Genomic DNA, 24956 nt, shown 5'->3' on the forward strand with positions numbered 1-24956 from the left:
CACGTGTTTTGATTTTCTTATTTGAGGTATTATGTGTTCAAGGTAGATTTATGCTGCAACCTTTGTTTATTGACTTGTACTTTTCCCTGTGAACCTAATGGAACATGACAGATGATATTTACAAGGCACGTGTTTCTGATTAAATCATGGGAGACATTAAAGCCCGATAAATGAAAGCCCCTTTGAAAGGCCAGGTTCAGAGAGAAGGAGGCAGTCCCTGGTGGGGCCTGGATGGTGGAGTCGCCCCTTAGCTGGCTGCAGGAAATGCAGAAGGTGGCAGGCAGTCCCTTTGCAGGGTGGGACCTGTGTGTCACCACCTCCCACCTAGGGACCAAGGCTTCACAGAGGTCTGAAAACAGTGGTCACCAAAAGCCTCTCTTACTCTCAGCCGCCTGGGGAAGAGGGAAGGGAAAGAGTGCTCCTTTTTGGAGCACCTACTGTGTGCCAGGCTCTGTGACAGAAGAGCTTTCCCGCAGAAGCTAGCTGAACCCCACACTTGCTCTGAGGCTCTTACCTTCCCGAAGGGGAGTCCGAATGGCCCGGGGTTGAGAATGTTGCCTGCAGCCGCAGGACCTGCTTTCAGGTTTCAGCCATTCACTGTCACCACGCCTTGGTTGCTTCACCTGTAAGATGGGGACAATAATACCATCATGATCTGTGTTCCACAGGACATGAGCTAGTGTTACTGTCATTGTTGAATGGAGGCACAGAGAGGCTCACTTGCCAAGGTCACCTCCAGTAGGAGACTATAGCTGGAATCCAGGTTCCGAAGCCTTTCCTGATGCTGCCCAGGCTGCTCTGATGGGGCCGGACTGGGCAGCAGATGGCCAGCGAAGGCCTGCCCGCTGACTCCTGGGCCAGGGCATGGGGTATTCCCTTGGCCTTCCTGAGACTCCCAGGAGCATTAATGGGAAAGCTCAGTAGGCAGGATTAGCCTAATCGGGAGTCTTTCCATGGAGGTCAATTAAAGGATTTGGGTAAATATAAAAAGTGGAAACAGCTTGAGATGGAAGGCTTCCCTACCCCCACGTCCTTCCCTCCCATTCCCCCCCCCCCCACTTCTGCCTCTGGTTGCCTCCGAAGGGGTGGGGGTGGGGGTGGGGCGCTGCTGACCCATGGGACTGAGCACAGCCAGACGACTCGCCTTTTTTTTCCTTTCCTGGACACCTGGTGGCAGGTGACCTGAGAACTAATGAGAACAAGATGGGGTATTTTTCATATTTAAAATTTCTTTTTAGGACCCCTCAGTAGCTTAGCTGCTTTACGGGAGCAGAGATGACAAAGGGGAGAGAAATAAAGATGCCAGCCCCCCTCCACTTCCCTTCATAGAAAGCCTTGCTTTTGGAAGCATCAGCTTCCTCTCTGTGTAGGAGCCTTTATGGACCATCCTCTGCCATTTCCCTGGAGGTTGGACATCTGATTTTCATCGAGAGACAGGGATCTGTGAGGTTGTGGGGAAGCTGGTGCTTGGATTCACCCTCTGGCCTTGCCACTTGCCAGCTGGGCGTCTTGGGCAGGTCGTTTTCTCCCTCTGGGCCTTGGTGTCCTCAGTGATAACTTGTTGTTATGGGAGTCAGATGCCATAGTACATGTGGAGGTTCTGGACTGGGGCCAAGAGCGAGTTAGAGTCTGCTGGATCTTCCCAGGAGGCAGCACAGGGCCGCGGAAGAGCCCTAAGGAGCCAAAGCCTCCTTCATTCAGTGCCGTTAGGTGTGTGCGAGGAGTGGGTGTGAGTTCACACTCCTGCCCATTTCCCCTGGCCTCCCTTTACTGGTCTGAAAAATGGGGAAGGGAACCCCGCTTCTGCCTCCCAAGAGGTAGAGCATGTGGAAGCGCTTGGAAAACGGCAGGCCCTTTAAGTAAAATAATGACAGCAGTGATCACAGCTTGCATGGGAGGTTGCACAGAACCTGGCCTCTAACCTCACAGCACTGCCCTGCGCTGGCTGTCCTCTCTCCCCCTCCGAGGCAGTGCTGGGAGGGGAGGTGACTTGCTCAAGATTTGGGGCTGCTGGTCCCACAGAGCCGGGAGCTAGCCTGGGGTCTTTTCCCACTGCAGGTCAGGCTTGCCCTATCCCGCCCCGATGCCCCATTCTTGGAGAGACCCTGGACTTCTGGAGTTGGAATGGCTCATTAAGCAGGATGCTCATTAAGCAGTTCCGTCTCTCCTAAAAGAGGCTCCTCTTCCTCCTCCCCTTCTTCTCCCTTCCTTCCTCTTCCCCTTCTTCACCAGTCCATCTACACACCGCATCCAGGCTTAGGGTGGTGTGGCTGAGTGGTGCAAGATGGGGAGGCCACTGAATGAAAAGCACTGGGTACGAATGGGTGAACGACCCTGCCGCTAACTCAGTGTGTCCTTGGGCAAGTTACTTTCCCTCTCTGTGTCTTGAGTTCTCCATCAGTAAAGCAAGATTGATAATGCCTGCTTTATTCCTGCCACAAATGTTACAAGGGGTTAAGAGTAGCACAGCGAGCAGGTAGGACCCAGTTAAAGGGGTTGTTACAAGGTACCCTTATGCGCATGTTGATCCTGGGAGAAGGCCTTGTGTTTTGCCTCCTCCCCTGTGAGCAGATGATTCTAACAAGTGGGGACAGGAGGATTTTCAAAGGCCATGTAAGGTCTTAAATGCATCAGAGGGACGGAGGGAGAAGGGTTTTGTTTCTTTAGTAGGTAACACTGATTCTCAGAACAAGCTAACCAAATCTCCCCTTATTGAAGAATGTTGCTCGGGGCCAGGCTTGATTAAAATCGGAAAATCTAAGAGGCTTAAACGTGTGCGGTTTGGAGGGATCCGGAGTGCTTGCCCTGCCCTGTGTCTCCCTGGCCGTGGTTAGAGAGTTGGGAGGCCACAGAGGGTCTGCGGTGGTGATTGGCCCATCCAGCACCTCATTTTAAAGTGGGGACCTGGAGGAGTTCCCGTAGTGGCACAGTGGTTAATGAATCCAACTAGGAACCATGAGGTTGCGGGTTAGATCCCTGGCTTTGCTCAGTGGGTTAAGGATCCGGCGTTGCTGTGAACTGTGGTGTAGGTCACAGACGCGGCTTGGATCCCATGTTGCTGTGGCTCTGGTGTAGGCCAGAGTCTACAGCTCTGATTAGACCCCTAGCCTGGGAACCTCCATATGCTGTGGGAAGCAGCCCTAGAAAAGGAAAAAAAAAAGATAAATAAATAAAGTGGGGACCTGGAAAGCCTTCCCCCTGGGCAGGCAGAATCCACAGCACCTCCCCTGGCTCTGGATGACTTGGGTCAGGAAGGTTGTGTCAAGGGCTTTGTGGGGACCAGTTTGCTGTCCCCTTACTCAGGGACCCCAGGCCCTACCCTAGTCCCCTCATGCTTGGAGCAGCTCTGGAGGCCAGGGCCTGCATCCGGCGCCCTGCGCACGCGTCTCCCATACACCATCTCGTCTGGTTTCCTGTTCTGGAAACTGGGAATCCCAAGAGTGTCTACTTCATAGGATGATGGTGACAGTAATGTGACTTAATACATAGAGAGAATGTAGGACCAGGTGGGGCTCGGGAAAGAGGCACAGCAATGCCAGGTCCCATGAGGACCCTGCCAGAAGGGATACAGTTACCTTTTTTTTTTTTTTTTTTTCCTTTTTTCTTTTTTGGCTGTTCCACAGCACATGGAGTTCCTGGGCCAGGGGTCAGCTCTGAGCTGCAGTTGTGACCTGTCTGTAGCTGTGGCAACACCAGATCCTTAACCCATTGTGCTGGGCCGGGGATTGAACCTGCATCCTGGTACTGCAGAGACACTGCTGATCCTGTTGCCCCACAGTGGGAACGCTGGGATGCAGTTACTTTTTATGTTGAATGTGACTGAGGCTGATAGAGAGGTGAAGCCACTTGCCCACATGGGTGAGCGGTGGAGCAGGATTTCGAGCCTGGGTCTGGCCCTGTTTGAAGCCTGGGAAGGTCTGTTGAGAGGCTGGAGCTATGATGCCATGGTGCCTATCCGGCTGCAGGAGCACCCCCACCAGAAACGAGCTGTGGTGGTCCCCAGTGGCACTTTCCTCATGAGCCCTGTGGCTAGGCTGGGCTTCTAAGGACAGGATCCCCAGGCCTGTGGGAGGGCTTTAGCAGACTGATCAAGGCTGGCACTTTGCTTCGAGTTTTATGGTCATGCAAAGAACATGGCCAGAATCTTCTTGGGCTGAAGTCCCAAGGCAGACCTGGCTGATCCATCCTTCCTCATTAATTGTTCAGGGACTGCTAAGTGGAGAGCAGCCCCCACCCTTGCACCGCCTGCCTGGGGTTGCCAGCAGCGGTGCCCTGGTCCTGGGCTGTGAGTGTGACTTGGGGTGGGGGAGGGGTGAGAAGAAAGCTGACGCGCAGCCTGGTGGCTCAGGGTTGGCCTCTGTCTCTGCCTGGTTCCTGCCGCAGCCAGGAAACCCTGCCACCCACCCCCAGGCCACAGATTTGTGTTCCCCACACTTTGGTGATGAGGCAGATGCAAGATGGTTCCTAGATGTTCATCTTGTTCCTGGCCCTGTTCTAAGCGCTTTCTTTGTATTAACTGACTTAATCTTCCCTGTAACCGTGGGAAGCAGGTACTGTTACTACCCCCTGTTACAGGTGAGGGAAGAGCCTTGGTGTCCTCCTGGAGAGGCAGCCTGGTGAGGGGAGACTGATCTTGGAGGCAGGACGGAGGTCTAGACCTTGACCTTCTGGCACCCTGCTGCCCTTGCTGGAAGGGAGCGGAAAGGGATTTGAGGTAAAAGACACCTGTGGGAGCAAAGGCAGGGAGTGAGAAATGCATGAAGCCCGCCTGCCTCTTATAAACACTTATTTAAGTGCCTACTGTTTGCTGAGGCTTGTGTCAGGGCTGGGGCACCGGGCTGACCCTGGAGGGAGCTGGGCTCTCTGGCAGCAGGAATTGCCAATGGTGATGCAGTACTTTTGTTTCCAAACACAGTGTGTTCCCAGCTTTGTCTCTTTTGACTCAGGAAGCAGAAGATCCTGGTGGTTAAGAGCCAGCTTGGTCTCTGGAGCCAGACTCCTAGCTTTGAACCCCGATTCCACCACTTAACAGCATGGGCAGCCCCTTCTTTCTGTGCCCCAGTTTTGGCATCTGTAAAATGGGCCAGCAGCAGGACTTGGAACAGTACCTGGTGCATCATGAGCGCTCTCAGGAAGCGTGCCTTTTGCAGGAGAGGAGGGAGGTGAGCTGGAGCAGACTCGGGGAGGCTCTGAACCTTGGAGTTCTTTGTGGGAGAAGAGGACCGCCCGTGAGTCTGGGGCTCACAACCCGGAAATGCTGTGGCCTACCCCCTAGGGTGGCGCTAATGAAAAAGTCAGGTGCCCACACATACGTGTTAGGGAGGACATGCGGAAACCGGGATCCTCATGCAGTGTTGGTAGGAGTGGGAAACGGTGCTGTGAGAAACAGACTGCCGCACCTCCAAAGTTTAAACATAGGGTTACCATAGGACCCGGCAGTGCCCCTGCTAGGTTAACACCCAGGAGAATTGAAAGAACACGTGCACAAAACTGGTACACAGATGTTCAGCGCGGTAGTATTCACCATCAATGGAAATGGAAACCACCCCAAATGTCCATCCGCCGATGGATGGACAAAGTGTTATCTGTCCACATGAAGGGATGTTACTCAAGTGTAAGAAGGATTGACGTACTGATCATGCTACCACATGGATGAACCTTGGAAACATTACAAGTGAAAGAAGCCAGACACAGAAGGCCCCATAGCATACAGTTCCATTTATAGGAAGTGCCCCCAAAAGGCAAATCTGTGGAGATCGGAAGTAGATTAGTGGTTGTCAGGGGCTGGGCAGGGGAAAATTGGGAGTGACTGCTAACAGGTCTGAGTTTCACTTGGGGCTGATGAAAGTGATCTGGAATTAGAGGTGATAGGAATACGACTCTGTGAATATACTAAAATCACCAATGGTACACTTTAGAAGTGTTAATAACAATTTTTAAAAATAAAAGATTACAGGTCCGTGTTTAAAAAAAAATAAATAAGAAAAACAACCCCCTCCCTGATCTGACCCCTCCACCCTGTGCTCCAGGTGGTAACACCTGGTGCAGCCAACCTCTGCTCTTCCACTTCTCCGTGTCCCCTGCCCGCCCAGTAAGCTGTCTGGGCCAAGCGGTAAACACTTCATAGATGATATCTTGGGAAGAAACCCGCAGCTTTGGAGTTACTGGGCCTTGCAATTTCCCATTCCCACTCCTTCCTCTGGGCCTCAGTTTCTTTACGTGAGAGCGAGGAGGGAGGACTCTACGGTGCAAGACTCCAAGGAAGGGGACCTGAGGCAGTGGCGTGGGATAGGTAGCAAGAGCAGGAGCACCTGAATCCACCGTGCCTGAGTTCCTCCAGGTCAAGTGCCTTGTGCACGGTAGGTGTTCCAGAATGTTTGGGGGGAGTGTAGGGGGGCTGAGGCCCTGGGTGAGCATGTAGTGGGGCTCTGCCATCACCTGATAGAGGCAGCCCAGCTCAGAGGCCCAGCTCTGGGTCAGGGAGCCCTAGATTTGAACCCAACTCTTCTCCTTCTAGCTAAGTGACGTTCTGCAGGTGGCTCAGCCCTTCTGTGCTTCAGTGTCCTCTTCAGTAGGCACGGGTTGTGGTAGGCATGCTACGGTCTGAATTGTGTCCCTTCTCCAGTTCACATGTTAAAGCCCTAGCCCCCCAGTGTGATGACGTTTAGAGATGGAGCCTTATCTAAATTAGGTTCAGATGAGGTCACGAGGATGGGGTCTTCATTATGGGATTAGTGCCCTTGTAAGCAGAGACACCAGAGTGCTCTCCCCTCCCCCCACTATGTGACCACACATCCAAAAGTTGGCCAAGTACAAACCAGGAAGAGAGCCCCCCCTAGAACCTGACCATATGCCACCTCGATGTCAGACTTGCAGCCTCCAGACTGTGAGAAATAAATGTCTTTTGGAGTTCCTGCTGTGGCACAGAGGGTTAAGGATCTGATGTCTCTGCAGCAGCTTGGGTCCCTGCAGAGGCTTGGGTTCAGTCCCCGGCCTGGCGCGGTAGGTTAAAGATCCAGCATTGCCACAGCTATGGTATAGGTCACAGCTGGGGCTCGGATTTGATCTTAGGCCCAGGAACTTCCCTGGTAGTGCAGTGGGTTAAGGATCTGGTGTTGTCACTGCTGCAGCTTGGGTCACTGCTGTGGCTTGGGTTTGATCCCTGGTGTGGGAGTTCCCACTTGCTGTGGGCGTGAACAAAATAAACAAGCAAAAAAGAGGGAAGAAGCCAGTAATGGATGTAAAGTGTGAAGTGCAGTGCTTGGCATGCTGTCAGCATTTATGACTGCAATGGTCACTGGTGGCTGTGGGGCCTTGGGCGAGTCACTGGACTCTGGTGGTGTCACTTCCTCCTCTGTAGAATGAAGTCAGGAGCTGCCCATGCAGGGCTGTGGCAAGGGTGAGATGAGATAATAATAAGGTCAAGGGGCTCGTAAACTGTGACATGGGTGCCTATGGAAGGGGCTGGGTATTTATGGAAGGGAACTTGGCAGAGAACGTGGGATGGCGTGTGAGCAGCCGTGATGCAGCAGGTCTGGTGGGCACTCCAGCTGGGAAGCTGTAGACATGGTCCTTTAAGGAAGTGCCTGTTTTGGCAGCAGTACCTGTTTACCTTACGCAGGTGGCAGGGGCTGAGCAGAGGTCCCTGGATTTGGTGTTCTGGCTCTGTGTTCTGCACTGGTGGTGGGGGAGTGGGTGGTGCCCGGAGGCAGTGGCGCGTGCCCAGGAATCGGGAGGTGGAGGACGACCTGCAGACAGCCCGTGACCTTGCCGCTTGGCATTGTCAGACCCTGAGTCAGGGAGAGCCCTGGGTACCTGGGAAACGGCACAGGCTGAGGCCAAAAGCTGCCTTTGGGGAGCTGAGGAGATCTCGAGGTCCTGGCTGAGCTGGCTCCTGATCCTGCTGTGTGACATCAGGGCCTCAGAAGTCTCCAGATGGCAAACACTGTCTGGAACTCCTCCGCGTCATCCTCTGGAGCATGTCCCGAGGGGCCCGAGCTCGTTGCGTTTGTCTTCAGAGCTGTGGGCTGAGGTCTTTCCCCAGCTCAGACGTCCCACATCGGGCAGCAGGAGGGGCGTGTTCCCGGAGACTTTATGGGATTTTCTCGTTGGTTCTTTAATCGTGTCCTGTTTGTTTGCTGTCTGGTCTGGGCTGTGGAGTGGGTGGGGTGGGGAGTCCTCAGAATGTCGGCCTGGGCCGCACAGAAGGCCTCTCTGGTGCACAGGGCAGACGTCAGAAAGCGGATGTGGACACAGGGAGGTTTTCAAACACGAGGGTTGAGGAGTTTGGTTGCTAGAATAACTGGTCTAGCCCCACCCCTTAGGTCCTTGTATTTCAGAGAGGCGTTGACTGTAGTGGTTAAAACCACTGGTTCTGAACCCAGTTCCACCTCTGATGAGCTCTGTGACCCCAGCAAGTTTCTTAACCTCTCTGTGCCTCCATTCCCCCATCTGTAAAATAGCAACAGTAGCATCTTTCATAGGTTGTTGTTAGGAGGTGATACAGACAAGGTGTTTAGAACAGCATCTGGCACAGTGTCATGCCACTAAATAGACCTTTGCTGGACTGTGCACGGGGCATGGAGCACAGGGCGGTCCTTCCAGCATTGTTTCTCCTTCTTCTTCCGAGTTCCTGTTTAGTTCAGCCCCACTGACACTCACTGAGCCCTTCATAGGGGTGAGCCCTCTGCTGGGGGTGGATTGGATCCTCTAAGCCTATCTGAGAGTGCTCCCAGCCTGGGTGAGGGGAGGCTCAAGAACGGACAGAGCCTCCTGCCCCAAGGAGGGGGTAGAATCACAGAGGCAATAGTGGGCTGTGTTTTGAAGGATGCATAGGAGTTTCTTAGGTGGAGTGGTGGAAGCAATTGCCTGTGTGAGGTGACTAGATTAGGAAGCGGAAGTGGAGGATGGGGTGATGAGGCAGGTAGCCTGCTCACCAGGGGCCTTGAATGCCAGGATAAGGAAGTCCAGACTCTGCCCAGTAGGCAAGGGGCCATTGAGGGATTTCAGGTATTGTATTTCCCCTCACTTTGCTCAGAGAGCCAGTCATTGCGTCATTCTCAGGATTGTATGCATGTGACCATCTCCCCCACTCCCGGTTTAGTGTCCAGAGGAACCTTCTCCTGGCTTTTCCCAGCTCCCTTCTGGTCTTAAGGTAAACAGGCCTCCATGGTTTGGTTTTGTTTTTCCTTTTTAGGGCCTCACCTGCAGCATATGGACGTTCCCAGGCTGGGGGGCGAATTGGAGCTGTAGCTGCTGGCCTACACCACTGCCATAGCAACACAGGATCCAAGCCGCATCTGTGACCTACTCCACCGCTTTCAGCAATGCTGGATCCTTAACCTATTGAGTGAGGCCAGCGATCAAACCCGCATCCTCAGAAACACTGTGTCAGATTCTTAACCCACTGAGCTACAGCAGAACTCCTCTCAGTGGTTATAAGAGTTCATTTATTAGTTCATGTGGTGGATATGGATTCACCTCCTGTAAAATCCTGGGTACCAGGCTGGGCACAGAGAGGAGTCAGTTGCATGGTGCTGCCATGTTGAGGGTGTTCTGTTCCTAGTTGAAGGTGGCTCTCCCAGGAGGCTGTCACCCCAAGGCCGAAAGGGGAAGGTCTTCATGAGACTGAGAGTTTTCCATGCGTGGACCACCTGCTGTAGCTCCAGCATTGATGGGAAGGGAGTTCCAGGCAGCACCACTCTTGCAGGCAAAGGTACAGAGATGGGAAAGCAGAGGGCATGTGTGAGGAGCTGCAATGCGTTCTGATTGGCTGGAGGGAAGAGTGCGTGGCGAGAGCAGAGAGAAATAAGGTTAGAGGGCCTTGTGTGCCAGGCCAGGATGGGGACAGGCAGGGTGGGGGGTTCTCTTTGTCTTCTTGTAGACACAGGGAGCCATGGAGAGCTTTTAGCTGTGCTCTGGTACCCTTAATTTTTATACACTGTAGTTCTTTGGAGAAGGGTCAAGAAGCGAATTTATTGATCTTTAAGATGGGGGTGGGTAGTGGATCTTGCAGTTGCAGAGAGGTATCTTGTAAAGAAACCGCTATAAAAATCCTCAGAGATTTCTGCCTTAATGAAGGAGGCCATTTTTCTCCCAAAGATTCTTTAAAACTTGAGTTTCAAGCGGGGAATAGCGACGCATAATTTATTTCTCCTGGTGCTTGATCCGAGATCCCATGGGAAGGAACAGGAAGGAATTAGTGAGCTCTATATTACAATTTAATTGCTTGAAGGAAAAATATTATTTTTTATTGTTAGCCATTAGCTGCTTCTAGTTTTATTAAACTCAACCCTCTGCCGAGCACAGCATTAGCCGCTTGGAGCTTGCCGGCTCCCCCGAGGGGAGGAAAACCCTCAGAATGGTCCCACCTTGTAAAGCGAGGGTTGCTGCTGGGATCCAAATGGCCCCAGGGATTCTTGCATTTCAGGCATTTCTGCACTTGGTGTGTAGCCTCCTGATGGTGGGTTCGGCCCTCCTTCTGTCCCTGGATACCAGGAACAGAGATCAAGGAGCCTGAGGAAAGGACCCTGGTGCTTGGGTCCTGCCTGGGTCTCTCCTAAGATCAGTGAACTCGGCTGCTTTGCTTCTCTCTTATTTTACAGACGGGGAGTTTGCATTTCTAGGGGTAGTTGCTAGGGTGAAATAAGACATTATGGGTACACAGAATACTCTAGTATTCAGTAGGGGCTCCATAAATGTGAGTTCAGGGGTTCCAATACTGCACACTTCTCCAGGCCATTTCCTCGCTTTTGTTCTGACTCCAGACTCCAAGCTCTTGCCTACTGGAACCTCCCTCAGAGGGCCAGCCCCACCCTGACCCCGCACACAGAGCAGTGGAGAAGCCTGGGCTCAGCCCGACCTCTCCACTGTGCTGGGCAGCTCATTTCTCGGTGCTGGCTCCATGCTTGCCTCAGACAGGCCCCTGCCCTCAGGGAGCTCCCACCTGGGTGGGTGAGGACAGGTGAGGGAGCCATGATGATGTTCGGGGTGGCCAGGTGGGACCTTGTCCTGCCTGGGGGTCAGGGGAAGGCTTCTTCCTATGCAGGTGCTAAGGGAGTCCTGAGGGACCAGGCAGATGAGCTTGCAGGCGGAGACTGCCTTTGCTGGCTGTCACAGTACCCCAGTGGCCACCTTCTGGCTGGAGGGTGTCCGCTCACCCAGCTCTGAAAGTCTTTGCCCACCGTTTCCTCCCGCACCCTGCTCCTTCACCCTTCACTTACGCCTAGAGTTTCCCTGGACATCTTGCTGACTTTCACCATGACCTTGGAGGCTTCTCACCCAGCCTTTGCAGGTGAGAGGTCACCTAGCTGGGCATCCGGCTGCAGTCTGGCGGGGGACACCATAGCCTGAGGCTTTCCCAGGCCCCACTGACCTTAGCAGACCACACGGCGGGCTTTTTAAACAGATAAAGGCTTACTGTGGCTTGTTACGTTTTCTCTGACTTACCGTCCTCACATTTTAGGAGCCGCTTGCTGCCTGGCCCCATCCCTCCCATTGGGGGTGGGAGAGAGCCAGCAACTTTCTAGAATGGCCCTGAGCAGCCTTCCACTGAGGCTACCCTGGCCCCCTGCCACCCCACAACTGCGGCTGCCCTCTGCATCCGAGCTGTTGCTGGCACAGTAGTCCATGCTGATCCAATGAGCCTGTGGCCTGGGGTTTTGGGGACAGCCTCAGTTTACTCAGTTAGTGAGAATTTAGCTCCCATTCTTGAACACCTCCTGGTGTGTGCAGGACTGTGCCGGGGCCCTGTGTCACCTTAACAGTAACTCCCTTTCCTGAAAGTCGGTCTGAGCCCTGGAGCAACTTGCCCAGGGCCACACACCATTACGAGGCGGAGCTGGGGTCTGGGCATCTGTCCAGCCTGGGCTTTCTCCCTGGGTGGCACTCCTGCCTCACTGGTTTCGCCTCGGCTTGATCTTAATTAATGGGCCGGTCCCTGTATGGAGCCCGGAAGATGGGGCCAGCGGGGCTCTTGGAGCACTGGGTCCCAGCCCACAGAGAAGAGAAGGCAGACGGGGTCCAGGCCAGGGTGAGCCGGCGTCCAGAAAGGGAGTGCGGTTCCTACGCTTGGACCTGAGTCCAAGGGGGGCACGTGGAGACGGGCACCTGATGTGTGCCATGTCCTTTGCCCTGTATCTCTCCTTGTCACCTTGTCCCCCAGCACCTCAGCTCTCCTCACTCTGAAAGCGCCATGCTCCACACTTTCCCTCACTCTCTTCTTTCTGTGTGGAGCGCCCACCCTCCTCTTGTATTTGGCTAACTCCTGCTGGTCTTTTGAGACTCATTTCCATCGTGGGTTAGAACATGATGGAAGATAGTATGAAAAAAAAATATGTATATATGAAAAAAAAATATGTATATATATATATATGACTGGGTCACTTTGCTGTATAGCAGAAATTGAACTTTGTAAATTAACAATGCTTTAATAACTCATTTTGGAGTTCCCTTGTTGCTCACCATGTTAAGGATCTTGTGTTTTCACAGCTGTGGCTCTGGTGACAGCTGTGGTGCGGGTGCAACCCCTGGCCCAGGAACTTCTGCATCCTGCTGCATGGCCAAAAAAAAAAAAAAAGAAAAGAAAAGTCTCATTTCAAGGCCTGAGAAGATCCGTCTTGACCCCAGGCTGCGTTGGAGCTCCTTCTTGGGGTCCCCCAGTCCCCTGGGCATCCCTGTGCACAGCACTGTCTCACCTGTGGGCAGAGCCCTGTTCTCTCTCCACTGTGGTGTCTCCCCACCCCAGACAGTAGGGTGTGGGGCTGGGACTATGTTTGTTCTTCTCTGGGTCCCCTTGCCCGTCCTCAGGCCTGGCACACACAGGGCAAGCTTCTCCAATTTGATGAGTAATGACAGTGCCCTTATGTTGGAGCTGTGTTGACTGTTTTCCAAAGCCTGCTCACGTCCATGGCCCCTTTGAGCCACACAGCGTTGGAGAGTTGGGTAGGGAGTAGTGACAAGTTTAGAGTCAGAGGCTGGGGAAGCTGCTGGTGGTAGAGCAGGGCCTCCAAGTCCAAGGCTCGCTGTGCCGGCCCCCCACCCCCCACCTATGTAATGCTGCATTATGTGGATTGGTTACCCTGAGGCCAGGACCGCTTGTAATCAGGTTGCCTTCCTCCCCACTGAGCTTGTGCTGCTGAGGGAATGGAAATTTGGACCAGTGGGTGGGGGTGAGAGGCTGAGGTTGGGGGACAGGGGTGGTGGGGGCTTTGGCTGAGGTGTTGGGGGGCCAGGATGGGTTGGGGGGTTCTGGGCGAACACACCAGAACCAGACTCAGTGGTTCCAGTCTCGGGGTCTGGGGGCTGGTGAAAACCAAAGCAAAAAATATATATATATAAAAAAATAATAATAAAAAAAATAAAGGGGGATAATAGTCATTGCAGAAGGTAGATTAAATTATTATATTATTTTATTTTTTTGCTTTTTAGGGCCACACCCACGGCATATAGAGGTTCCCAGGCTAGGGGTCCATTCAGAGCTACAGCTGCCGGCCTGCATCACAGCCACAGCAACGCCAGATCCTAGCCGCTTCTTCAACCTACACCACAGCTCATGGCAATGCCAGATCCTTAACTCACTGAGCAAGGCCAGGGATTGAACCCTCCACCTCATGGTTCCCAGTTGGATTTGTTTCCACTGTGCTGGGAACTCCTGGAACTCCTAGAAAGATTAAATTATTAAACAGCGCCTAGAACATACTGGGTATCTCAGTTATTTCCTTCTCTGGGTAGTGGCCTTGTCCCCTACCCTGCTCATCTCCCTGGGTCAATGTGAGGGCCAGATGAAACAGGCTCTGCACTGTGAAGTGCGGTACACCTCCTCTTAGAAAGAAGCAGGGTGGATGTGGAGGACAGAGCCTGGCTCTGGAGCTGCTTCCCGGGAGGGCAGATCCCCAGGAGCCCGCCCAGGGCCAGGTTGACACATGGGCTGGTCCAGCTGGCAGAGGCTGGGCCTCTCTGGCCAGAATGTAGGCAAGCAGTCAGTGGGCTCCAGGAAGAGTTGGGTGTTTTCTCAAGGGCGGCACTGTCCGTCCAGAAAACTGGGCCTGCAGGGCTTCCCGGGCCAGAGTGTGCTTCCAGCCCATTGGGGAGATAGGTGGCCGCAGCTGCAGTGGCCGGGGTTTCTGTCCTTCCCCCTCTCAGCCCTGCTCTTCCCCGCAACCTCTAACCCTGAAGCAGGGACAGTCATAGCATCCACCTGGCAGGGTTGTTGTACGAGTTACTATGATCCTGTGAGGTCATGGAAGTGAGGTGTGTTGCTATGTGGGGAGCACATAGTAAGTGCTCGATAATCGTTAGATTGTGTTTTTATTGTTATTGTGATATTCTTCACATTATTATCCCATTCTTTCCACACACATCCCAAGTACCCTGGACACCACCTGTGTTACGGTCATGCTGAGTACTTTTATCCTTCAGGCAATGGAGAGCCGTGGACGGTTTTTGATCGAGGGTATGACATGGAGCCAGGCTCCGGGGTGATTAATCCAGCAGTGGGGTTAGGTCTCATTATGAGGTGTGGTTAGCTCTAAAAGGGACTTGTTTTACGGTCTTTGAAAATGTGACTTTCGAAATCCTTTTCTCTTTAGTTGGGGGGAAAAGAGGGTTCGGATGCAAAAGAAAGTCTGTGTTAAGAAAAGAGGGGGCAGTTGGAGGAGGTAAGGTCTTTAACGGAGGTGGGAAGCATTGTAGAGTGGGCTGCACACTGGGCTTGGGGTTGCCACACAGTGTCCTCAGGTCAGGTCAGGCTGTGGGTATGCAAATCTCCGCGGACCATCTCCCCCACGCACGCTGGACCTGAGGATGATCGGAATAGAAATCATCTCTGCACCATCAGGGATGCAGACTTTTGGGATGGGGTGATTGGAACTCAGAATGCTGGTGGATGTGACCCTGCATTGGCGTGGGGGGGAGATGGAGGTTTGGACTGATCGTGAAAGGAATAGAGAGGCCATTTAGAGAAACTGGAAGTTTGGTATGGTGGGGCTGTGCAGAAATGAAAGACCCCTTTTTTCTTTGTCTTTTTAGGGCTGCACCCGCAGCATAGGGAGGTTCTGGGCTAGGGGTCGAATCGGAGCTCGGCTGCTGGCCTACGCCACAGCCACAGCAACGCAGGATCCGAGCCGTGTCTGCGATCTACACCACAGCTCATGGCAATGCCAGATCCTTAACCCACTGAGTGAGGCCAGGGATCATACCTGCGTCCTCATGGATACTAGTCAGATTCGTTTCTGCTGAGCCACAGTGGGAACTCCTGAAGGACCCTTTTTTCATAGACCCGTAGCTCGGCTAGCGTATGATTTGATCCTGGCTGAGAATGCTGCACAGTGTCTGGTGGGAAAGCCCGAAGGGAGGCCAGTGGTGTGGGGGTGCAGGGGTGAGGGAGGAGGAGCTGAGAAAGGGGGGACATGCGGGGAGATGGGGGTGTGGGTGAGCAGCTCCTCAGAGTGTGGGTGCATTTGGGATCCTGGGCCCAGGGGGTCTTCCCAGGCTTCTTTCCTGGTGGTTCTGACTCAGAGAGTCCGGGGTGGACCCCAAAATAAGCATTTTCAACAAGATTCTGTGGACAGAGGCAAAGACCAGACTCCGAGGAACACCGGTTTGGATCCACCCCCGGCTCCCTTTGTGGGTAGGAGGGACGATGCAGTGCTGAGAGGGGCTGAGTCTGGGCACAGGGGCTCCCTGTGGAGGGATGGAGCAGGTGGACCTGGCCTGGGTGGAGGTGAGGGATCCTGGCTGGGGTGGGTGGAGTGAGTTTTTAGAGGGCTTTGAGTAGAAGCTGATTGGGAGGGATGGTAAAATTGAGGATGTGTGTGGGTCCATGAGCTGGAAGGATACTGGGGCGGGGGGCAGTCAGGCCAGGGAATCAGACTGAGGGGGCAGGAGCAAGGGTGCCCAGCTAGGGAGACCAGGATCAGGCCCAGCAAGACGCTGGTGTGGATGGTGAGGGCACAGTGGCCTTTCCCAGAGAGATGGGACTGAGGCCAGAGCAGAAGCAGTAAGCCACCCTGAGCTTTTAACCCTGGGTCCCTTAAAACCCTCACCAGCAACTGGTCAGGTCCCAGAGCCTGGGTAGGGATGAGCGCGCTGTGCTGGGGGTGAGTGGTCCCAGCCAGTGGTGAGGGCTTCAGGCAAGTGAGCTAATGTTACAGGTGGGCAGAGATGCCGAGATGCCCCATTCTTTCATCCACTTGTTTGCTTATCAAATATGCATTAAGGGCCAGGAGCTGAATAGAGTCCTTTCACAGGCTCCCATCCTTTTCAGGAGGCATCTGGAGCCTGGGTTTCATCATTCTTGCTGCTTCCCTGCTAGCTGGGTGGCCTTGGGAAAGGTGCTCAGTCTTTGTGTTTCATCTGTAAAAAGGGGAAATTATTGTATCCACCTCAAGAGGTTGTCATGTGGGTTAAATGTCTAAATCCATGCAGAGTGGTTAGAGTGGCACTTGGTTTTTATTATTCCTGCTCCAGCCACACCCTGGGACAGCCCATGCGCTGTCACCAGAGTCTGTTCATGCTGACGCTAGGCCCTCAGCCACACTGTCCTCTCTTCCCATCTCTGCCTGTCCAGGCTGAGGTCAAGTGTGCTGCCTCTGACTCATTTCCCTAGCTATAAAAAGGGGTTAATCATCCCTGTCCTGCCACCTCACTGGATGACAAAGGGAAAAGAGACGGCCCTGGCACACTGACAGTGGGGTGCACTGTAAGCTGCTCTGCAGTCTCTTCCTAGTTTTCCTGTGTCCCTTTCAAGATGAGAAGCTGAGCCTGAGACGCTTTCTGTGATAAAGAGTCCTTCTCCATCCTGGGCTTTGGCAGGTCAGCTCAGGCAGAGGGCACTTGATGTTTGGTTCTGGGAGGAGGCCCTGCGTGTCCTGTTTGAGACCTGCTGACGCTGTCCCTGCAGCATCTGCATCACAGACCTTCAGGGGGCCTTGGATGTCATCCTTCCCCACTGTGGTGCTGTTTTGGGGAGAGGAGTCTGGGTGGTGAGGTGACAGACACAGCCCATCCCTGCCTGTGGCCCTCAAGATGCTCCACTGCGGGAATGAGTGGGTGTGAGCAGGTCAGGCTCACTGGCCTGATGCCTTTACAGCACAGGGTTCAGGCCTCAGCTGGACCTGCTGCTCTTTGATTTCTCTTCTCTGCCCCTTCGGGCCACGGCTGTTCAGGCAGGCCTGTCCCGGGGAGCTCACCGCTGAGGGGTCAGGCAGCCAGGTATAATGACCACAGAGTAACCCGGGCTCGGGAGCCCAGAGGGAGCCAAACCCTAGGCTCCCCTCAGAGAAAGCTTTGCTTCCAGAGGAGGTGGGCTGCCGGGAGAACCAAGAGCCCTCCTGCTCCCCTCCGTCCTGCTAATGTCAGTACCTCTCAGGCTGGCCTCCCCCTCGGATGCTCCCTCTGCCCCCTCCCCTGGGGCTGAGGACCCGGCCTGGCATGCGGGGCCCACCACACTTTGCCTTGTCTGTCTTGACTCCAGCCACGCTGAACCATGTGCTTTTCTCTCATGTGGCTGTGCCTTTGCTTATACTGTTCCCTTTGCCTGTGCTGTTCCCTCTGCCTGGGCTGCCCTTCTGTATGTTTTTGCCTGTTTCCTACGTGCCTTTCAAAATCCAGCTCAGATGTCACCTCCATGGTGTCTTCCTGAGACCATCTTCCCTCTAACCGGGCCGGTGGCCCCTCGGGGTTCCCCCACCCTGTCTCCTTTCTCTGTGTCTAACCACCCTGTTGAAAGAGCAGTTCAGCAAATGGATAAACTGAGGTTCTGAGCTGGTCTCTTAACTTCTCTCGTGTCACAGGGTAGCTTCCGTGGAGACCGTCTTGTAACAGGGAGAGAGGGCCTGCTTAGGCACAGAGTGCTGTTAGAGCCCAAGACGCTGCTGTTGTTTGTTTGTTTGTTTGTTTCTTTCTTTCTTTCTTTCTTTTCTTTCTTTCTTTTCTTTCTTTCTTTCCTTCCTTCCTTCTTTCCTTCCTTCTTTCTTTCTTTCCTTCCTTCCTTCTTTCCTTCCTTCTTTCTTTCCTTCCTTCTTTCCTTCTTTCTTTCTTTCCTTCCTTCCTTCCTTCCTTCTTTCTTTCTTTCTTTTTTTTTTTTGCCTTTTCTAGGGCTGCTCCCGTGGCACATGGAGGTTCCCAGGCTAGGGGTCCAATTGGAGCTACAGCTGCCGGCCTACATCAGAGCCACAGCAATGCCAGATCCGAGCCGCATCTACGACCTACATCACAGCTCATGGTAACGCCAGATCCTTAACCCACTGAGCGAGGCCAGAGACCGAACCCACAACCTCATGGTTCCTAGTTGGATTCGGTAACCACTGCGCCACGACGGGAACTCCAGGTGCTGCTGTTTCTGACTCTGTAACCATGACTGTGTTTTATCTGTGCTTGATACCTGGCATAGAGTTGGCCCCTGGCGTGGGGTGTGGTTGGTGCCAAATCTGCCAGCTCCTGGGCCTTTGAGGGCTCTGCCAGCAGGTGCCTCTGTAGAGTCCTCAGGCTGCTCACCGGGTGAATTCTCCACCATCCAGTAAGAACGTGAGAACTTCAGTGTGAGAGCGTTTATTTGTTGACATACTTGTGAGGAGAGTTTTCTGTCTCGTGGTGCGTGAAGCTTTACAGGTGCTGTGGGCCTGCGCCTGGGTCTCGTGGGGAGAGAAGCGTCAGAGAAGGGAAGGAGCTCAGGGAAGGAGGGCATCATCCCCAGTGGGAAGACTTCATGGAGGAGGGGGCGTTTGCTCTGGGGGTTACGGACTGGGGGGTGGCGATGGGTGGGAGGGCAGAGGGTGGGGGGAGGCAGGCACAGAGGTGGGAGGAGGGCTGGGAGCTGCTCAGGTGTCCCTGGTGCCAGCTCACTGGCTTCAGCAGGCACGCCTCCTCCTCTCCGCCTCTTCCCTCTTGCCCACGTTCCCTTGCTAAGAGCTCCGAGCACGTGTTGTAGGGACTAGTCAAAATACAGACACAGACAGATTTATCCCCCGTGAGCCCGTGGTTGCATTCCTGGGCACAGGAGGGGCGGCGGGCCCGTGGAGATGTTTGCAGAGAAAACAGAGGCTAATGAGAGTCTGATGAGGGGCTCGCCGAGAGCTGGGGTGGGGCAGGCGTCTCCCGCCACACACGGGGCTGAGCACGCTGTGCAGGACATGCTGCTTATCTGGTGGTGGTGGTGGGCACTCTGGCCTCTGGGGGTGGGGGGGGCGGCTCCCAGGTCCTCAGCCTCGACAGTGGTCCTAACGACACGAACGAGGGTGGGGAGGCTGTGATGGGGCTGTGTGGCCTGTTTCCTCACCCGTAACATGATGGACGTGCTGGCCTCCCTGAGTCAGAGTGAGAGAGACAGTGAGGTAAGCCATGGCCCCGAGCCTGCACCTGGGAGCCTCCGCCAATGGGACAGTTATTACTGCCACCTGATGACACTGGGCCGCCGGCTCCAGTTAACTGGAACCCCTGTTAGCCAGCATCTCCGCCTCACATCCTCACATGCAGAGGTGGCAGCCAGATGGCGCAGGAAGGACCCCTAAGCTGGTGGTGGGCGGTGGGGGCTTTGGTCCAGGGTCCTCACTTATCTGGGTGGATCCATCATTTGTGGAGCAGACCTTGTGGATGAAAGAACAGAATAAACAAACAAGCTGTCCAGCTGGGCGACCTTTGGGGAGTTCCTTGGCCTTTCATGGGTTCTGGAAATGGGGATAGGGTGTCTCTCCTATGAGGCGCTCCCAAGGGGATTAAACTCCACAGGGCTGACACAGGGGCCTTGGGCTTTGATAAAAGCAGGATTGGCTGGTTGGACCAGGTGGCAGATGTCGCCTCTGGATCTCCTTGGAGTGACGGGGGATAAGTAGTGACAGAACCTCAAGGGAGGTCTCAGGAGAGCCTCACTATCCTCCTGCCTGTCACCCCTTGCCCGAGGGAGTGTCTGAGAGGCGGGTGGGCTTCGGAGGGTGTGAACGGTGCTGGGAGCTGGGATCCCCCGCCCCACGTCTGTCGAAGAAGCGAGTGGCTGTCTTCTCAGTCTAGCTCTCCTGCCTGGCTCTGGCTCCGGCCCCCACGTCCCCTTGCTCATCTGACTCCAGCCTGTGAGCATCTTCCCTTAACTCTGGAAGTGCTGGGTTCCAGCCCAGGTTCTGCTCCTCACAGGCTGTGTGACCTCCGCTGACTCACTTGGCTTCTCTGAACCCGTGTTGTCACTGTTGTAACTCCCAGGAGCCTGCTTCACACAGTTCAGGGATGCTTTGTGTATCCAGGCCAGGGAAAGGCTCCGCGCTGTCGGGAAGTTCAGTTCGTGGCAGACTTGGCAATCCTGCCAGACGTGGTCCAGCCTCCCTAAGGCCCTTCATGATCTGGTCCCAGTAAACTTACCGCTCCACCCCTGCTGTCTTCAGGCCAACCTGAACCGTTTCCATCCTTTCAACACACCATGTGTTCTCATGCTTCTGGGCCTTTGCACAGTCACTCTTTGCCTTGGCTGGAGAGCTCCTATTTATTGCTCAAAACCCAGCTCAGATGTTCCCCCTGTGAATCCGTCCTACCTCTTTCAGGCTGTTGGTTACCCAGATTAGGTACCAGCAGTATGGACCCTGTGTTCCAGTTTATCTGCTCCCCTCTCTGCCCTTGCCCTCAGGCTTTGAGCTTCTCAGGGAGAAGAAGAGGGCCTGGTCCTTCTGTGTTTTCTGCACTCAGCTGGGGTTGCAGGACCACTTTCCTCTGCTCATGAGGGGTTTTGCTCCATTGCCACCTGTTATTTCCCCCCTTTGAGGGAAAGGACAGCACTGTGGGTGACAACAGTGTCCTCTGTCTGGGAGACATAGGAGCGGGTGCTAAGTAGAACGGGGCTGAGCCAGGGAGGGGAGAGGTGTGCTTTGTGGAACTGAAAGGTAAGAAAGGGCCAGGCTTGGACCACCAGGGTGCAGCCTCCATAACGGACTGCAAAGGAATCTCCATTCATTCATTCATTCATTCAGGGAGCATTTCATAAGGATTCGGCTTCACGCCCAGCATTGTTCTATTTCCCGGGGAAACAGTGACGTCTGCCTGGACGGGCGCTCAGTCTGGTGGGAGAGAGATGGAGGAAACAGTCACCATAGGTGGGGTGACTCAGAGGTGGAGGGCACCCCCAGGACCCGGGAGCTGAGAGGAGCCGGCGGCAGCCTGGTGTGGGAGGGAGCCTGAGATGCTGTGCGAGCCACGGGGGCAGGGGTGGGGTGGGGGGTGTGGACTAGACGAAGGGCCTAGTGGAGGAGGGTGGGATGTGCCCTGGACAGAACCTGTGGGTGAGAGTTGGAGTGTCCACTGAGGGATGGGAGGTTTCAGGTCAGGCTGGAGGGGTCTGTAGGGGCCAATCCTGAGGCCAGATGGCCGGGGGCAGTGGTGGCTCTGATCCTGCCCTGGTGTGGGTGGGAGGGTCGGGAGGCTCAGACTGGGATAACCTGGATAACCACGGCCAAGGCCACAGCCGCTGGGGAGGCAGGGGTGGGTCAGGGCCCGTTATTTGGGACGTGGCGACTGACTGGATATGAAGGATGAGGGTGAGGGAGACAGTCACGGGCAAGTGGGGAAGTGACAGTTGTCTCAGGAAATGACTTGTTGGAAGAGAGGGGAAAAACACAAAGAGCTCAGCAGGGATCTCTGCAACTCAGGGTAATTTTGGCTTCGGAGAGCCAGCCCTGCTAATCAGATTGTAAAAATCAGGTACCAGGGTTTTTGCAGAAAATGAAGCAGATCAAAGCCAGGGTCGATTAGGCTCTGATTAAACATGGCTGAGGAGGGTCAGACTCATTACCGAGGAATGTACACAGGCCGGCAGCGCTGACGGGGGATAATAACAGATCGCACCCGGCAGCGCAGACACCACGGCGCTCTGGGGACACAGCGCTCCGCGGCAGGGCGGCCACAAGGAATGGTATGTCCGCAGGCTCTGAGGGAAGGAAGGTGGCAGGGGGCGCGTGTGCGGGTCTGGTCCCCAGTCTCGGTGGCCTGTGTCCTTCTTCTGCAGCCTCTGCATGGGGATGGCTCCTATGAGCGGGGTGTGGGCAGAGATGGGCCAGTGCACTGTTTTCCACCCCTGTGAGCCTGCTCGTGCCCTCCTGCTGGGGTGAATGCCTCCCTCACCCTCTTCTATCTTCTGTTTCCCTCCAGGACACCGCTTGCTCGCACCTCCTCCAGGAAGCCTTCCCTGACCCCCAGCCCAGGTCAAGTGTCTCCTCTGTGGTGTCCCACAGCCTCCACCACTCAGGGTTGTCATCATCTCGTCCATGTGTGTTTCTCCATCCCCTCCTGACCCCGAATCCCTTGATGGCAGCAGGCCTGTCTGTGTCCTGTGTGTCCAGCTCAGGGCCAGGCACAGAGCAGAGGTCAGGCCGTGTTCACTGATCTGGGCAGAGCTACGTCTCTGACACCACACAGCTGGGAAGAGCAAAGCAGGGCCAGGCTCCGCTTCCCTGCGGGGGGCGTGGTTTCTGCCAGAGGTGTTCCTGGGGTGGGGGTGGGGAGCTGGGAGCCTGCTGGCCAGGGTCAGGCGGCCCCAGGATCTCCCTCCCCTGCTGCCCAGCCTAGGGGAGGCAGGTAGCTCCATCAAGGTGGGGTGCATGAAGGAAACACAGTGGAAGGGGTGGTGGGAGTGGGAGTGCTAGGTTGAAGAGCCTGGACCTCACCCTTGGACACAGGGGAGCCACTGAATATTCTTGATCTGGGGGGCAGCGACAGATGCTGAGCTTCAGGAGACACCTAAGTTATAGGAGTTCCCGTCGTGGCTCAGTGGTTAATGAATCCGAGGTTTTGGGTTCGATTCCCTGGCTTTGCTCAGTGGGTTAAGGATCCGGCGTTGCCATGCTCTGTGGTGTAGGTTGCAGATGCAGCTTGGATCTGGCGTGGCTGTGGCTGTGGCTGGTGGCAACAGCTCCGATTCAACCCCTAGCCTGGGAACCTCCATATGCCGCGGGTGCAGCCCTAAAAGGACAAAAGACTGAAAAAAAAAAAAAAAAAAAAAAAGGAAACACTTAAGTTTCTGCTGCTGTCAGAGTGGGATCCCTCTGCACAACCAGCTGCCCTGGTGGATCTGACCTCCACTAGCTGCTCCACCTCGCAGCACACCTGGGCTGGTCCCTGGGCATGGCCTCAAGGGGCCTGGGCTGGTCCTGACCACAGAGAGGCTACTTTAGCCCTGGAGTGAGAGGGATCAGGACGGGCCTGGCCTGAAATCAGGCTGAGCTTGGTTTACACACTCCACAAACTTTCACCTCCTGTGTGCTGCACCTACTTCGTGAGCCCAGGGATGCGCCGAGTTCTGGCAGCCTGGCTCCCTCTGGAGCTGGGAGGAGGGGCTGGGCTACAGAGGTCTGGGAGGGGACGGCTGTCCAAGGGGGACATGGATGCCCCCAGGCCTGGCTGGAAACATTCGGGGTTTAGAAGGAAGGAACACAAAAGCCCTTAACCTCCCAGCTGGAATGTGGACACTTCATCCATCCTGCTCCTCTGTCCCTCCTCCAGCCCCATAAATGTCCAATTTGGGGAAAGGATTCAGCTCTAAGCCCCAGCAGAATAAGGTTGATTAAGAAACTGAGCTCCATAAAATTGTCCTTGCTCGGGCAGGCTGAGGGGTGGGGAGAGTGGCTGGAGCCCCAGCCTGGAAAGGACAAAACACAGCCATCCTCCTTCTATCCCCAGCATGTAACCACCCACGTGGGCTTGAGTATCTCTGCCCCCTCCCCAGTGTACCCACCCAGGACTGTAACACTCATCCCAGGACAGGCATTTACCAGGCCTCTGGGGCGTTCCTTTGTTCCACATCCCTGCCCTGTGCCATCCCTTCTGTTTCATCCATTCTGTCAGAAACACAGGTCTGCTGTGGCCAGGACTGGCTTACATCCTTTGTGCGCTGAGCCAGACACAGTGCTGACCGACTTGTACAACACTCTCATTTGAGCCTTGTGGGGACTCTCTGTGGTTGGCGGAGCTGTCATGTCCCCATTTCACAGGTGGGGCCACAGAGGCAGAGTAGCTCACCTAGGGTCATGCGGGAAGTGCGAAGCAGAGCTGGGGCTTGAACCCAGGACTCTGATGCACAATCTCTGCCTTCTGTCACCGTGTACCACGGCTCACGGAGAGGGGGCCTTTGGTGAAGGCTAGGCTCCCAAGACTTTCTGCCTGGGTTATAGCCACATCCACCAAGATGTGACGACTGTCGTAAGGGCGTTACTGGGTGGCAGTGCGCAGAAGAGGCCCCGCCCTTGTTAGAGGCTTGCACGTGTTAGTGGTGTGTACCGGTGATGCTGGAAAGGTGTTACCGGAATCCAGGTTCTCGTTCATGCATTCGAAGAATGAACTCCGGGAGCACACAGGTGGCAAACAAACCAAGTCTTTATTACAGGAAAGCAAATAGCTCCCAGGGCTGCTGGGAGACACCCCCTGCCCCGCTGGCCGCTATTATCCTATAGGGGTTTTTATCCCTTAAAGATGGGGGGGTACCAGCGTGGGGTCCAGAAAGATGTGGTTTTCTCCCATTGGCCTCGCCCAGTTACTCACATCAGTCCTTGTCCAATAGGGGTTTTAGGGGTGGAAATGTCCCATAAGGTTTATCGTTTCTTTGTCCTTCTCTTCCCTTAGACTAGGTCACCATTCCTCTCATTTTTTTTCTATCAGTTGAGGAGTGGGTTAGAGATTAAGGTCCATGTGAGGGTAGGTACACTTCCTATAGTAAACAGGGCCTGGGGGGATATTACTCTCAGGAGCCCTTAAACCACAAATATTATCAATAGCCATACAAAGAATGCCTTGAAGCCCATGCTCCTACACTGACTACCTGAGTTAGTATTCTGCCTCAAGAGCAGGTGCGGGATGGGGGACGCGGGGGAGTGAGGAAGTGGGGCCCCAGACTCCACGTGCCAGGACTGAGCTGGTCTGGTCCTCGCCTGGTGTCCTTGGCTCCGAGGAGGTTCCTGCCACCAGTACCTCGGTATCACTTCTGACAGCAG

General features: G+C 54.7%; 1 protein-coding gene and 1 long non-coding RNA gene across 5 annotated transcripts in view; both read left to right on the top strand.

Moving 5' to 3' along the window:
• Positions 1–24956, top strand: part of GLIS1 (GLIS family zinc finger 1) — a 225235-nt gene that overhangs the window by 35209 nt on the left and 165070 nt on the right. The window lies entirely within an intron of this gene.
• On the top strand, positions 2293–12587 carry LOC146402958 (uncharacterized). Its single transcript, XR_014808335.1, has 2 exons — positions 2293–3007; positions 9294–12587. It is a non-coding gene; the product is annotated as an uncharacterized LOC146402958 (long non-coding RNA).

This window comes from Sus scrofa, chromosome 6, assembly GCF_054392235.1.
Source record: "Sus scrofa isolate SSC_HxYL_T2T_F1_AM1 chromosome 6, Sscrofa_HxYL_maternal_Yorkshire_Landrace_v2.0, whole genome shotgun sequence".
Classification (NCBI taxonomy): domain Eukaryota; kingdom Metazoa; phylum Chordata; class Mammalia; order Artiodactyla; family Suidae; genus Sus; species Sus scrofa.